The 14,563-nt window shown below is 45.2% G+C and overlaps 1 long non-coding RNA gene across 1 annotated transcript in view; it reads right to left on the minus strand.

Moving 5' to 3' along the window:
* Nucleotides 1-1,023: 1,023 nt before the first annotated feature.
* LOC139357406 (uncharacterized) overlaps nucleotides 1,024-14,563 on the minus strand; it is a 53,222-nt gene continuing 39,682 nt past the window's right edge. Inside the window, exon 3 of the long non-coding RNA XR_011610430.1 lies at nucleotides 1,024-1,303. This is a non-coding gene — a long non-coding RNA (uncharacterized lncRNA). The remainder of the gene's footprint in view (nucleotides 1,304-14,563) is intronic.

The raw sequence follows: 14,563 nt of genomic DNA on the forward strand, positions 1-14,563 counted from the left end.
GGGATCTTCCCTACTTTGGGAGGCCCCAAATAGAGGGTTGAACCACTCTGGGTCCCTTGCAGTCAGGATACCCTGGGGTGGAGGAAGGAAGGTGCAAACCAAGGAATCCCAAACTCCTAAATCCTGGCTCCTGGAATTCTCTTCCCAGCATGCTCATTCATGAACATGGGCCTAGGGATACCTAATGTTTCTGTGTCCCTCCTCTGTTGTTCTGCTTTCTGATAACTCCTCATAGAATAAGAGACGGAGGGACCGGAGGAACAACAGCAAATGAGTGCACGGATGGTCCCTGCCCTCAAGGAGCTTGGAGCCAGGGTGGGAAGAGGGGTCAGGTATTAGATAAATGTATGTACAGGATCAGCATGGTGGCTGGCTTGTAATGAACACCCAATATTTTAAAATTAAGAACATCATTAGCATCTATCGTATACAACTTAATGTACGTTGAGGAGCATGTTTTGGATATTAATATTTATGGGACACTTACGTGCATAGGACCAGGCTTAGGAGGTTCAGTTTGAAGACTGTTTCTCCTGCAGTGACCCTTCCAGGGCTAATTAAGCAGCTGCAGATATGGTGTGATTTTCCTTATCGAACACTGCAGCGAGGACAAAGCATGAGGCAGGTGGGAGGTGATGGTCAGAGGGACCTGGACTATAGACCTCCTTCCCGCCTCAGGGCTATTAGAGAAGAAAGCCTCAGCCCTAATCCTCCTTTCCCAGTGGGTAAAAGTTCAGGGCTCTGGATCAAAGCCCAACTCACCACTTACTGTGTGACCTTGAATAAGTCAGTGGGTGGGACCACCGGGGGATGACCTGTGCCATCCTTCTGCCCTTTGTGTTGACAAGTTCTGGTGAGTCTTTGACCCCAGCACCCTGCAGAACGTCATTTCTCCCCCTTCTTACCTGTGTGCCGATGGCTGTAGCAAATTACCACCACTCTGGCAGAAATTACAAGTCTAATATGCAAACTGATCATGGTGACAGGGCTAGAAGCAAGGCAGTGACCCCAAGGTTACCAGGCTTTTAATTGGTTTTTCATGTGAGCCAAGCCACACAGATTGGACAGGTCTGATGTGGGTGGCTGCCGTGGAATTAGGTGATTGATTCAGGATGATACGTTTGCTTCTCAGTGTAATACAAGTTACGCTGAGACACCCAGCTAGTACCGTCTGCACATTTGCCAAGCCAGCAACCATTCCCTTTGAGTTTACTGGAGACAGCAGCAATGACATAAAATTCATTCTCCTGGAAGCAGAAGGGAACTGGAGTTTTTCAAATTTGTTGTCTTATTTTCAGGTTTACTAGAAAGCAAAACAGAATAAAGCATGTCAGTGGTCTGTCTGGCCAGGAGTCTTGTCCCTCCCTCCTAGAATACAAGCTTAAGGTCTCAAGCAGGTGTGGGCTGGTAAACAATTCTCTAAAGGAGAGCGGCAGAGAGTTAGCGTTGGCTCAGAGGCAAGGAAAAAACGTGGTCTGCAGAGACAAAGCAATCATCAGAGCAAAACTGGGATGTGACACAGGTGTTAGAATGATCAGACAGGGAACTTAAAATTACTATGATTATTATGTTAAAGGATCTAATAGAAAAAGTAGACAACATGCAAAAACAGATGGGTAATGTAAACAGAGAGATAGGAACTCTAAGAGCCAGTAAAAAAAAATGCTAGATGAAAAACTCAGTAAGAAGAATGCCCCTGAAGGGCTCATCAGTGCCTCAACACAACCTGGAAAGGGTCTGAGCATCTGGATAGTGGAATGAAAACCTCTTAGAATGAAATCCGAAGAGAAAGAATTGAGCAGAGAATATAATACACAGGAACTATGGGGTCATCTCAAGGATTCAACAGAGGCCAGGTGTGGTGGCTCATGCCTGTAATCCAAGCATTTTGGGAGGCCAAGGCAGGAGGATTACTTGAAGGCAGGAGTTCAAAACCAGCCTAGGCAACATAGTGAGCTGTCATTTCTACAAAAAATGAAAAAATTAGCTAGGCACAGTGGTGTGTGCCTCTCATTCCAGCCACTTGAGAGGCTGAGGAGGGAAGATTACTTGAGCCCAAGAGTTCAAGGCAGCAGTGAGCTATGATGATGTCCCTGTACTTCAGCCTGGATCACAGGGTGAGACCCTGTCTCAAACAGAAACAAAAACAAAGATGCAACATACATGTAATTGGAATACTGGAAGAAGAAGAAGAAAAGATAGAGGAGAGAAATATTTAAAGTAATAATGGGAAAGGTCTTTCCAGAATTAATGAGAGACAATAAGTACACATGCAGAAAGCTTGGAGAACATTGAACATGATAAATATCAAACACACACCCCCAGGCATATTGTATTAAAACTGCCGAAACCAGAGACAAAGAAAAATTCTTGAAAGAAGGCAAAGGAATACAACATCTGATACATAGGGGAACAATGGTGAACATTACAGTGGGTTTCTCATTGGAAACCATGCCAACAAGAAGAGAGTGGCATAAAATACTTCATGTTGAAATTTAAAACAAAACAAAACAAAATAAAAAAACAAGGCAGAGCATGGTAGCTCCTTGGGAGGCCAAGATGGGAGGGTAGCTTGAGGCCAGGAATTTTAGAACAGCATAGGAAACATAGTGAGACCATGTCTCTACAAAAAATAAAAATAAAAAATTAGCCAAGCATGTTGGCACACACCTGTAGTCCCAGCTACTTGGGTGGCTGAGGCAGGACAATCACTTAAGCCCAGGAGTTCAAGGTTACAGTGAGCTATGATTGTGCCACTGCACTCCAGCCTGGGTAAGAGAGTGAGACTCTGTCTCTACAAATAAAAAATATACGAAAAAGTTAAAACCAACAAGAATTCTATACCTAGAAAAATTATCCATCAAAAGTGAAAAATAAAGAAATACTTTCTCAGAGGAAATAAATGAAAATCCTGAAGGAATTCGTCATCTGAAGACCAGCCCTATTAGAAATGTTTCAAAGAAGCTCTTCATGCAGAAAGAAAATAGTATAGGTCTACCTATCTACACAAAGAAAGGAAGAGCATCAAAGAAGAAATAAGTGAAAGTAAAATAAAATCATTTATTTTTCTTATTCTTAATGAACCTAAAAGATAACTTTTTTCATAAGCAATAATAGTAACAATGTATTGGGTTACACATATTGGATTATAGCATATGGATGAATGATATTAATAACAGCAATATCACAAGGAACAGGAAAGAGGAGTGGAGAGTACTCTTGTAAGTTATTTCTACCACACACATAAAGTAGTATAGTGTATTTGTGGGTGAATTTACATTAGTTAAAATGTATATTGTAAACTCTAGGACAATGACAAGAAAATGCATACAAGAAATATAATTTCAAAGGCAGAAAAGGGAGGGAGAAATGAAAAACTAATGCAACAAATAGAAAATAAATATATCAATCACCATTTTACATGTGAACGGTCTAACTACACCAATTAAAAAAATAAAGATTGCCAATGTAGACTAAAAACAAGATTCAACTATATACTGTCTACAGAAACCCACTTTAAATATAAAGACCCAGCTAGGATAGAAGTCAAGAGATAGAGAAAAATAGACCATGCTGACAGCAATCAAAAGAAAGCTGGAGTAACTCTCTTAGACTTCAGAGCATGAACATTAGTCAGGAACAAAGAGAGGCATTAGATAATGATAAAGGCATCAACTTTCAAAAAAAAAAAAAAGATAACAATCTTAAATATTTATATGTAACCAAAGAGCTTAAAAGTAAAGCAAAAACGGACTGGGCGCGGTGGCTCACACCTGTAATCCCAGCACTTTGAGAGGCCAAGGCGGGTGGATCACCTGAGGTCAGGTGATTGAGACCAGCCTGCCCAACATGGCGAAAACCTGTCTCTACTAAAAATATGAAAAATTGGCTGGGCATGGTGGCAGGCACCTGTAATCCCAGTTACTCAGGAGGCTGAGACAGGAGGATCCCTTGAACCCAGGAGGCAGAGGTTGCAGTGACCCAAGATTGTGCCATTGCACTCCAGCCTGGGCAACAAGAGTGAAACTCCATCTCAAAAATAAAAATAATAAGGCAAAAACTGGCAACACTGAAGTGGGAAATAGCCAAATGTACTATTAGAGTTGGAGTTTTTAATATTCCTCTATCAGTAATTGATAGATCAAGCAGGCAAAAAATCAGTAGAGATATCCATGATCTGAATAGCACTAGCAACCAACTTGATCTAATTGACATTTACAGAGTACTCCATCAACAGAACACACATTCTTCTCAAGCTCACATGAAACAAACCACATTCTGAGTCATAAAACATGCCTTATTAAAATAATAGAAGCCATACAAAGTATGATCTCAGATTTCAGTGCAATTAATCTAGCAACCAAAGCAGAAAGATAACTAGAAAATTCTGTAATATTTGAAAAATAAGCAACACTTCTAAGTAAACTGTGTGTCAAAAAAGAAGTTTCAATGGAAGTTTTAAATATTTTGAACTAGCAAAAATGAAAATACAACTTATCAAAGTGTGTGGGATGCACTAAAGCAGTGCTTAATGGTAAATATACAGCCTTAAATGAATATATTTAAAAGAAAAAAGCTCTAAAATCAATAATCTTGACTTCTACCTTAGGAAAGTAAAGGAAAAAGGGCAAAATAAGTCCAAAGCAAATGAAAGAATAAAAATTAGAAATCAATGAAATTGAAAATAGGAAAATAATAGAGCAAACCAATGAGACCAAAAAAAAAAAAAAATCCAGTTCTTAAAAAATATCAATCAATTTAATAAACCTCTAGCAAGGTTAACCAAGAAAAAAGAGAAGACACAAATTACTAGTGTCAGAAATGAAAAAGTTTCATCATTATTGATCCCTTGGACATTAAAAGGATAATAACAGAATACTACAAATAACTATGCCCCAAAATTTGATGGCTTAGATGAAAGGAACCAATTTCTTGAAAGACACATATCATCAAAACTCACGCAAGGAGAAATAAATAACTGGAACAGACCTATATATTTGAATAGCAAACATGATACTGAAGAACAAAGTTGAAGAACTTATACTCTTCCATTTTAAGATTTACTAAAAGCTACATTAATTAAGCCACTGTGGTATTGGTGAAAGAATAAATTCATAGGTCAATGGAATGAGAGAGAGAGCCCTGAAATAGACTTGCAGAAATACAGTCAACTGATTTTTGACAATGGCCAAAGACAATTCTGCGGAAAGAATCTAGACAAAAATTATTACAGAAAAATTAACTCAAATGGATTATAGACCCAAATGGATTACATTTAATACTATAAAATGTACTATAAAACTTCTAGAAGAATACATAAATAAAATCTACATGCCCTGGGTTTGGAGATGAGTTTTTAGACACAGCACCAAAAGCATCATTCAAGAAAACAATAGATAAGTTGAATTTTATTAAGATCAAAAATCTTTGGTCTGTGAAAGAATGAAAAGACAAGGCCAAGATAGGAAAAAACAATTTGCAAAACACATCATATCTGATAATGGACATGTATCCTAAATATACAAAGAATTTAAAAAATACAACTATAAGAAAAAAGGACAACTCTATTTTAAAATGGGCACAGGATCTGAAAATATATCTCATCAAAAAAGATATATAGTCCAGGCACAGTGGCTCACACCTGTAATCCCAGCACTTTGAGAGGCAGAGGCTGGAGTGAAGCATCTACAAGCCAAGAAATGCCAAGGATCACCAGCCACCACCAGAACGAGGGAGGGAGGCATGAGATGGATTCTCTCTCTGAGCTCCCAAGAAGGAACCAACCCTCGACTGTGGACTGCTGGCCTCCAGAATGGTGAAAGGGTCCATTTCCATTGTTTTAAGTCACTCCGTCTGTGTCAGAAAGCCCCAGAAAACTCATACTGCGGTCTTGGCCTTTTGGTTTCAGATCCTCAAAAGGAAACTGTCCAGGTTACCATGAATTCCAACACATTAACAAGAATTTTTGACCCGGGATTCCAGGTCCCAAATCACAGAGCCTTTCTGGCTGCTTTCTAGGGGTATGAGTGCAGCAGCTGGAAGAAATTAGGGGTCTGCAGGTGCACCAAGAAGATCGATGTTCGACATCAGTTGGTATCAGCGTGCAGAAGAAGGCCTTCCTGGGGAGCTGAAGCAGGTTGTTTACAGGGTGAAGAAAAAGCGCTGTTTTATGAAGTGCCTTTTTCTGCTCATTTGGACAATCACAGCAATGATCTGATGATGAAGATATGTTTATATATGTATATATTTTTTGAGACAGAGTCTCACTCTGTCGCCCAGGCTGGAGTGCAATGGCATGATCTTGGCTCACTGCAACCTCCGCCTTGCGGGTTCAAGCGATTCTCCTGCCTCAGCCTCCTGAGTAGCTGGGACTACAGGCGCAGGCCACCACACCCAGTTAATTTTTGTATTTTTAGTAGAGACAGGGTTTTAGTACGTTTGCCATGGCTCCCCTTCCGGGCACGAGGTTTCTTAGACCCAGGACAATGCTTACCATCACACGGGGCCTGTGCTTAGAACAGTGCCAGCTTTGGTTTAATGTTCTGCTGCCACTGTCTTACCACTTTTAGTAGTCTATCCTTGAACATGTGTCTTGTAACTGAAGTCCAATGGGACAGTGGAGCGTGTCTGTGGCAGGAGGCCTGAGCTGGGTGTGGGTTCACCAGCCTCACACAGTTCTCCCAATGTGTCACTAAGCAGGACTCCAAGAGAGTGGAAGTCCACGGTGTGAGGTCCGCAAATGCCTCAATGCGGTACAGCCCCAGAGGATGCTATTTCCATGTAAGTCAGAGTCTGCTTCAGATGCAGAAAGATGGCCCTCGAAGAAAAGGAACAGGCCAGGCGTGGCAGTTCACTCCTATAATCCTAGCACTCTGGGAGGCTGGGGGAGGATCGCTTGAGCCCAGGAATTCCAGACCAGTCTGGGCAACATAGCAAGACCCCATCTCTATTTTTTATTTTTATTAAGAAAAAAAGATGAAAAATAAATAAATAAGAACAAGAACAACTGAGGAGTCCGTGTTAGTCAGTGTGTGCTGCTGTAACAAAATACCGCTGGCTGGGGGCTCGAACAACGGATACTTTTTCTCTCACGGTTTTAGAGAGTGGAAGTTGAGATCAAAGTGTCTCAGGGCTAGTTCCTCCTGAGGCCTCTCTCCTTGGCTTGTAGATGCCACCTTCTCCCTATGTCTTCACAGGGTCAAACTTCTGTGTGTGTCTGAGTCCTCCTCTTCTCTTCTTATAAGGACACAGTCATCTGGGAATAGGACCCACTCTGAAGATCCCTCAATTTAACTTATTTGCCTCTTTAAAGACTCAAATATGGTCACATCCTCAGGCACTGGGTGATAGGGCTTCAATAGATGAATTGGTGGTGGAGAGGAACAACCCATCATATTCTTTTGTTTTTTTGAGACAGGGTCTCACTCTGTTACCCAGGCTGGAATGCAGTGGCACCATCACATCTCACTGCAGCCTTGACCTCCCAGGTTCAAGTGATCCTCCCACCTCAGCCTCCCACATAGCTAGGACCACAGGCACACACCACCATACCCGGCTAATTTTTTATTATTTGTAGAGACAAGGTCTCACTATGTTGCCCAGGCTGGTCTCAAACTCCTGGACTCAAGCAATCCTCCCGCTTCAGACTCCCAAAGTGCAGGGATTAGAGGCATGAGGCATCCCGCTGGACCTCGTTATATTCTTTCTCACTCATGTGACTTCCATGTTATAGCCAACCATTTATGCTGAGAATTATGACACAGAAGGAGAGAAAAAGTTCCCTCACCTTTCACTTCTTCCTTACCCACCAGTAAGTGGTAAGTAGAGAGTGTAGAATGTGTGCATCTGGAAGAGTAAAACAAAAGCTGCTGTTTTGTCTTACAAGAACACAATACATGTGTAGGTGTGAGCCACAAATGACAAATGGTACAATTTCTACAATTCCACACACAAGTTCAGTGATCTTATACATGAGCTAAAAACCAATTTATATGAATAATTTAAATTTTAAATTTTTCTTTATTTAGAATGATATTCATTGCAAATCTAAAAATAGGACATCAAGAGAGAAATGGAGGAAATTAGTGACAAGTTTATCTTACAATAGCTTTAACAACACGTTATTCCTGAGTTTTGAACAAAGGCTCTTCATTTTCATTTGAACTGGGGAAAATTATGCACCAAATTTTTGCAGCCAACCTTGCAGGAGCACAAAGGTCCCCCATCCCCAAACATTATACCAAATTCTTAGGTCCACCCTGATTATCTACCAATGGATTGCTGCACCGGAGAGGACAGGTCTGTGTGCTGATTGGCTTAGGTCTGAGTCACATGCCCTGCACTGACCAATCACAGTGGTGATCCCCATCAGCACCCACCCTGAGTTGGGGGCAGGGTCCGTCCCTCCCAATCCCAGGTCTACCCTGAGTTCTCACTGTGCGTGGATCAGCTGTGGAGAAGTCACTGGCACCCAGTTAGCACCCCTTCTGTGTTCTCTATTAAATTCTGGCTGCCGAAGTACCCATGTTGTTTCTGTCTCCTGACGGCCCCTTAGCAGCATGCCAAGTGCTGTGATGGGGCCATAAGCCGTGTGTTCTGGAAGAACTGTGGAAGAAGCAGTTCACTCTAACGGGGTCCCCAGAGGAGGGGCTTTCACGACACACCAGGGAAAGAGGGGCTGTTCGAGGTAGGCGGTTCATCCTGCCGTCCCTCCTTAACACATAGGTCAGACCAGCACTGCCCTTCTGTAGCCAGGTTGCCCTGGAAGTTTCCTAGTTGGGCCCCTGCAAGGGTCATGCTGTGTCCTGAGCTGCCAAAGCAACCCAGCCTGGCTAACGGGTGAGGAGACTGGCCCGGCCCAGGTCTCTAGGGACAGAGGGCCTCCAGTCACCCTCCAACTCCGCTCTGGCCCTACGATTTCAGACTCCCATCATCCCCTTTCCTATGCACCCTGCTAAACAGCGGAGTCCTGGGGACACCATCCAAAGCTGCCTGCAGAGATGGGACAAGCGCTTGCTGTGACAAATGCACTCATTCTCAGTAGCTGAGAGCAGAGGACTGGCAAGCTTTCTATTTGTTCTGTAAGAAGATGTACTCGGCTTCCAAGAAGGCCTCTCTCCAGGAAAGACCTCGGATACAGATACATCCTAAATCTTTGCTTCTGCCTGCATTTTCTCCAAAACCTTCATTCCATTTCCATTGTCAGTACCTGTGTCTTTCATTTTCCGGGCGGCAGCTGTGCCTGGCTTTCTCAGGGTCATTAGAAAAGGCCCCTGCCTCCCTCCCTGGGCTATTCCACATCAGTCCCTCGCCAGGGTTTCACTGATGCAGTTTGGAAAGCTGAGGCCACTGCCTGGCTGATGGGGAGAACGTGAGAGGCTGTTTTTCTACCTTTCTCAGGTCCCTGGAAATCTGAGCTTATGCAACATGTTCTTTTTGGTTGGGGAAAAAAAAAAAAAAAAAGAGAAAACTCATCAATCATCAAGTCTGGGTAGCAGACCAGGCAAAATTGTGAAATATAGAACATTGTTAAGTATTTTTATCTGTGCTGTGTGGCCATTTCTCCCTTTCGTTCTTTGGTTTTCCAGTTGTGATAAACAGAACGCACATTTTTATTCTTTGGTCTGTTCTCTAGAAATGGCTCTTGGCTTGTAGCAATCAGGGCTAATTCGTAGTGAGGGCCTCCTGTGCGTAGGAACTTTTCATGCTTGTTTTCTTTTTCCTCCTCGAAGCTTGTTTTGGCTTCTTAGAGCTGCCAGAACAAATGGGACCACAAACTGGGGGGCTTGAAACAACAGAAATTTATTAGTGTCAGTTCTGGAGGCCAGTTTTTTGTTTGTTTGTCTGAAATGGAGTCTCACTCTGTCACCCAGGCTGGAGTGCAGTGACACGATCTTGGCTCACTGCAACCTCCGCCTCCCAGGTTCAATCAATTCTCCTGCTTCAGCCTCCTGAGTAGCTGGAATTACAGGCGTGTGCACCATATCCGGTTAATTTTTGTATTTTTAGTAGAGATGAGGTTTCATCACGTTGGCCAGGCTGGTTTCGAACTCCTGACCACAAGTGATCCGCCTGCCTCGGCCTCTCGAACTGCTGGGATTGCAGGTGTGAGTCACCACACCTGGCTGGAGGCCAGAAGTTGAAAGTCAAGGTGTGACAGGGTTGGTTCCTCTGGAGGCTCTAGGGGAGGGTCCTTCCTTGTCTCTTCCAGGCTCTCGTAGCTGCTGGTGATCCGCAATGCTCCTGGGAGGGTAGACGTGTCACCCCAGTGTTTGCTCTGCATTCCCATCACATCCCCTCCGTGTCCTCTGCCCTTCCCTTCTCTTCTCTCATGAGGACGCTGGAGGTACAGCCGCTCCCGTGCAGAATAACCTCAGCATTTCCTTAATCACATCTGCAAAGATCCTTTTTCCAAACAAGGCTGCACGCACAGGTCCTGGGTGGCTGTACCTTCTGCGGGAAGTCACCACGCAAACCACCACATGGCCCTTTGAAGCAGATTCTATGGCCACCTCACTGAACTGATAACAAACAAAATAAGCACGTTTAGGGAGGTCGAGTGATGGGCTAGTGAGCGGCCATGCTGGCATTTGAGGCTGGGCACCTCCAGGCTGACGTGACTCATTCCTGGTGCTCCCTCTGGCTGGAGTTCCCGCTGGAGCTTCATACTTCCTCCGTGTCACGTCCCCCAGTGTTGGTCTGGGCTCTGAGCTCTGGACCAGCCTGGCTGCTGTGGCGGAACAAGCCACACTTTACCCACATCGGCTTAAACGTCACCTTGTCAGGCAGGACTTTCGTGTCCCCCGTCCCTGCACTAACATTAGAATTTACTTCCTGACCTCACGTAGGAGTCCCCAGGGATGATGTAACAAAGGATCACAAACTTAGTAGCTTCACACAAGACATTTATTCTGTAGCAATTCTGAAAGTCTGGAGTCTCACTGGGCTAAAATCAAGGGGTCATCAGGGTTGGGTTCTGCTGGAGGCTCCGGGGAGAACTTGTATCCTTGCCTTGTCTGGCTTCTAGCAACCGCCTATGGTCCTTGGCTCAGCTCCTGGCCCCTTCCTCTTAGGCCAAGCTAGCAGTGTAGCGTCTTCCAGTCTCTGTCCGATGTTGAATAGACTTCTGCTTGTGTTGCCGCATCTCCTACCGTCAGGGATCCCCGTCTCCCTATCCTAAGGACCCTGCAATGACACCGTGCCCATCCGAATAATCCAGGATCATCTCCCTGCCTCAAGGCCCTAGTCACATCTACACGGCCCCTTTTTCCACATCAGGTAAGATATTCGCAGGCTCCTGGGATTGGATGCGTCACTGGGAGGCCGTACCCTGCCTACTGCACCCTGCTTTCTTTATATCCCTGGTGGTACCCGGCATGTTGATTATTTACTTCTATAGCTGATCTCTCCCCACTGGAAGGTCAGTTCCCTGAGGGCAGGGGTGTGGTTAGTTTCCTGCTGCATCTTCAGACTGTGTTTGGCACACAGCAGGCACTCAATAAATACTTGCTTAATGAATGAAATGGCATAAGACCCCTACTGAAATGTGGGTCTCACTGAGTGACTTAGAAGATGCTCTGTTCTGAATTGGAGCCACCGTAGGCTCAAAGAAACTTTTTTAAAGGCTAAATCTGAAAGCAATTATATCATGGGATTCTAAAAATGCCTACTTTAAATTGTTGACATAATGCCCACAGCCAAAACCTCAGTGCCCCTGAGAACATTAGCAGGTGCCAAAAGGGCATCTGAAATGCTGTAATTTGGGACAGCTGGTCCATAAAGCCTGGCCTGTGGGCTGCCCCTACAGCCATGCCTGTGGTGCCCACACCAGACCAGGGGATGCTGTCACAGGACCAGGGAATGCCGTTCATTTCTAAGCAAGGTGTGACTGGGTCCTTGGATGGGGAAACACAGCAGACCTGCCTATTTCTGAGACTGTTTTAAGCAAAGCCCAAGGCTCCGGCCTCCTCCTTGTATACAACAGAGACCTGCACCTTGCATCTGGGAGAGGAAGCAGAGGCAGTCAAGTGGCCACATCCTTCCTCAGAGCCAGAAACCACTAGTCCAACCCCTCTGGCCCCTGGTTCACTAAGAAACAATACCCACTTCTCTGAGTTTTCTGACTCTTCTTACATCTCTCTCTATAGTAAGCTTGCCAGAAAAAAAAAATTTAAGATAAGTATATCCCAAATATAGCATGGGATATACTTATACTAAAACATTTATCCATTGCTTACTTGGAATTCATATTGCCTGTGAATCCTGCATTTAAAAAAATCATCTACAGCTCATCCTTGTTTTAAGAGCAGTTTTATGTGCACAGCCAAATTGAGCAGAAAGGAAAGAGACTTCCCATATACCCCCTGCCTCCACACATGTACAGCCTCCCCCATTGCCAACATTCCTACCAGAGTGGTGCATTGGTTACAACTGATGAACCTACATGGACACATCGTCACTTAAAGTCCATAGTTTATGTTAGGGATAACTCTCAGGGTTGTATGTTCTGTGGGTTTGGACAAACATTACAATGACATGTCTCTACCATTACAGTATTAAACAGAATTATTTCCTGACCTACAGATCTCCTGAAGCCAAGCTCAGTGGCTCATGCATGTAATTCCAGCACTTTGAGAGACTGAGGAGGGAGGATCACTTGAGCCCAGGAGTTCAAGAACAACCTGGGCAACATAGTGAGACCCCATCTCTACCCCAAAAAAGCAGATTCTATGGCCACTCTGGGGAGGTATGATGCAGTGACTATGGGACTTTGCATTGGAACTCCATGCTGTGCTGTCACAGCAGAAAGCAACACATGGCAGAACTCAGCTGGTGCCCATGGAGGGAGCATTTAGACCAATCTTAGCTGGGGGGAACCACCCATCTCAGTGGTCAAAATCTGAGTTCCAGCAAGCCCTGACACCGTGAACTAAAGTGCTCTGGGGTTCTAAATACACTCAAAGGAAGTCTAGGCCACAATGACTGTAATTCCTGGGCAAGTCCTGGTGCTGTGCTCAGAGCCAGTGGACTTGGGCTGCACATGACCTAGTGAGACACCAGTCAGGGCAGCTGTGGGAGTGCTTGCCACACCCACCCTCCAATCCCAGGCAGTGTAGCTCACAGCTCCAGGAGAGACTCTTTCCGTCTGCTTGGCATAGTCCTGAGGCCGCTATTCCCGGCCCTAGCTCCTGGATGACATTTCTAGACACACCCTGGACCAGGAGGAAACCTGCTCCCTTGAAGAGAAGGACCCAGTCCTAGCAGGATTCATCACCACCTGACTAAAGAGCCCCTGAATCCTGAATAATCAGCAGCAGTATCCAAGCAGTACTTGTTGCAGGCCTTGGGTGAGGCTCAGAGACGTGCTGGCTTCAGACATGACCCAGGACATTCCCAGATGTGGTGGCTATGGGGAGAGAGACTCCTTCTCCTTCAGGAAAGTAGAGAGAGGAGAAAGGAGGACTTTGTCTTGCAGCTTGGGTACCAGGTCAGCCACAGTGGAGTATAGCACCAAGTGGGCCGTTGGTGGCCCCACTTGCAGGCCTTGGCTCTTGGACAGCATTTCTGTACCTGTCCTGGGCCAGAGGGGGAGCCCACTGCCTTGAAGGGAGAGACACAGGCCTGGAAGCGTTGACCACAGGCTGATTGAAGAGCTCATGAGCATTGAGTGAACACTAGCACTAGCCAGGCAGTACTCACCACAGGGCTGGGGCAGTGGTGGCCGTGGAAAGAGACTCCTCTGCTTGAGCAAAGGAGAGGGAAGAGTGGGCAGTGAGAAGGACTTTGTTTTTCAGCTTGAGGGCCAGCTGAGCCACGGTAGAACAGAGCACCAGGTATCTTCCTAAGGTTGTTGACTCCAGATTCTGGTTCCCAGATGCCATCTTTGGAACCCCCCGCAGCCAGTGGGAACCTGTCACCCTGAAGGGAAGGACACAAGCCTGCCTGGATTCACCACCTGCTGACTGTAGAGCCCTTGGGCCTTGAGTAAACATAAGCAGTAGCCAGGCAGTGGTCACCGTGGGCCTTGGGTAAGACCCAGTGCTGTGCTGGCTTAGGGTCTGAACCAGCATAGTCCCAGTGTTGGTGGCCACAGGGGTGCTTGTATCACTCCTCCCCCAGCTCCAGACAGCTCAGCACAGAGAGAGAGACTCTGTTTGTTTGGCGGACAGTAAGGGAAGGGAACAAGTCTGTACCCAGTAATCCAGGAAATTCTCCCCAATCTTACCGAAGACTACCAAGGCATTACCTCTACAAGTCTGTAAGAGCCACAGTGTTAGGTTTGGGGTGCCGCCAATGCAGATATGGCTGCAGTGACCAAAGACTTGGATCACTCAAGTCCCTTCAAATACTTGGAAGGCCTTCCTAAGAAGGATGAGTACAAACAAGCCCAGTGATATGGTTTGGATTTGTGTCCCCACCCCAAATCTCATGTTGGATTGTAATCCCCAGTGTCGGAGGTGGAGGTCTGGTGAAAGGTGATTAGATCATGGTGGCAGATTTACCCATTGGTGCTATTTTTGTGATAGCGAATGAGTTCTGATGAGATCTGTTCATTTTATAATGT

This window comes from Macaca nemestrina, chromosome 12 (genome assembly GCF_043159975.1).
Source record: "Macaca nemestrina isolate mMacNem1 chromosome 12, mMacNem.hap1, whole genome shotgun sequence".
NCBI lineage: Eukaryota > Metazoa > Chordata > Mammalia > Primates > Cercopithecidae > Macaca > Macaca nemestrina.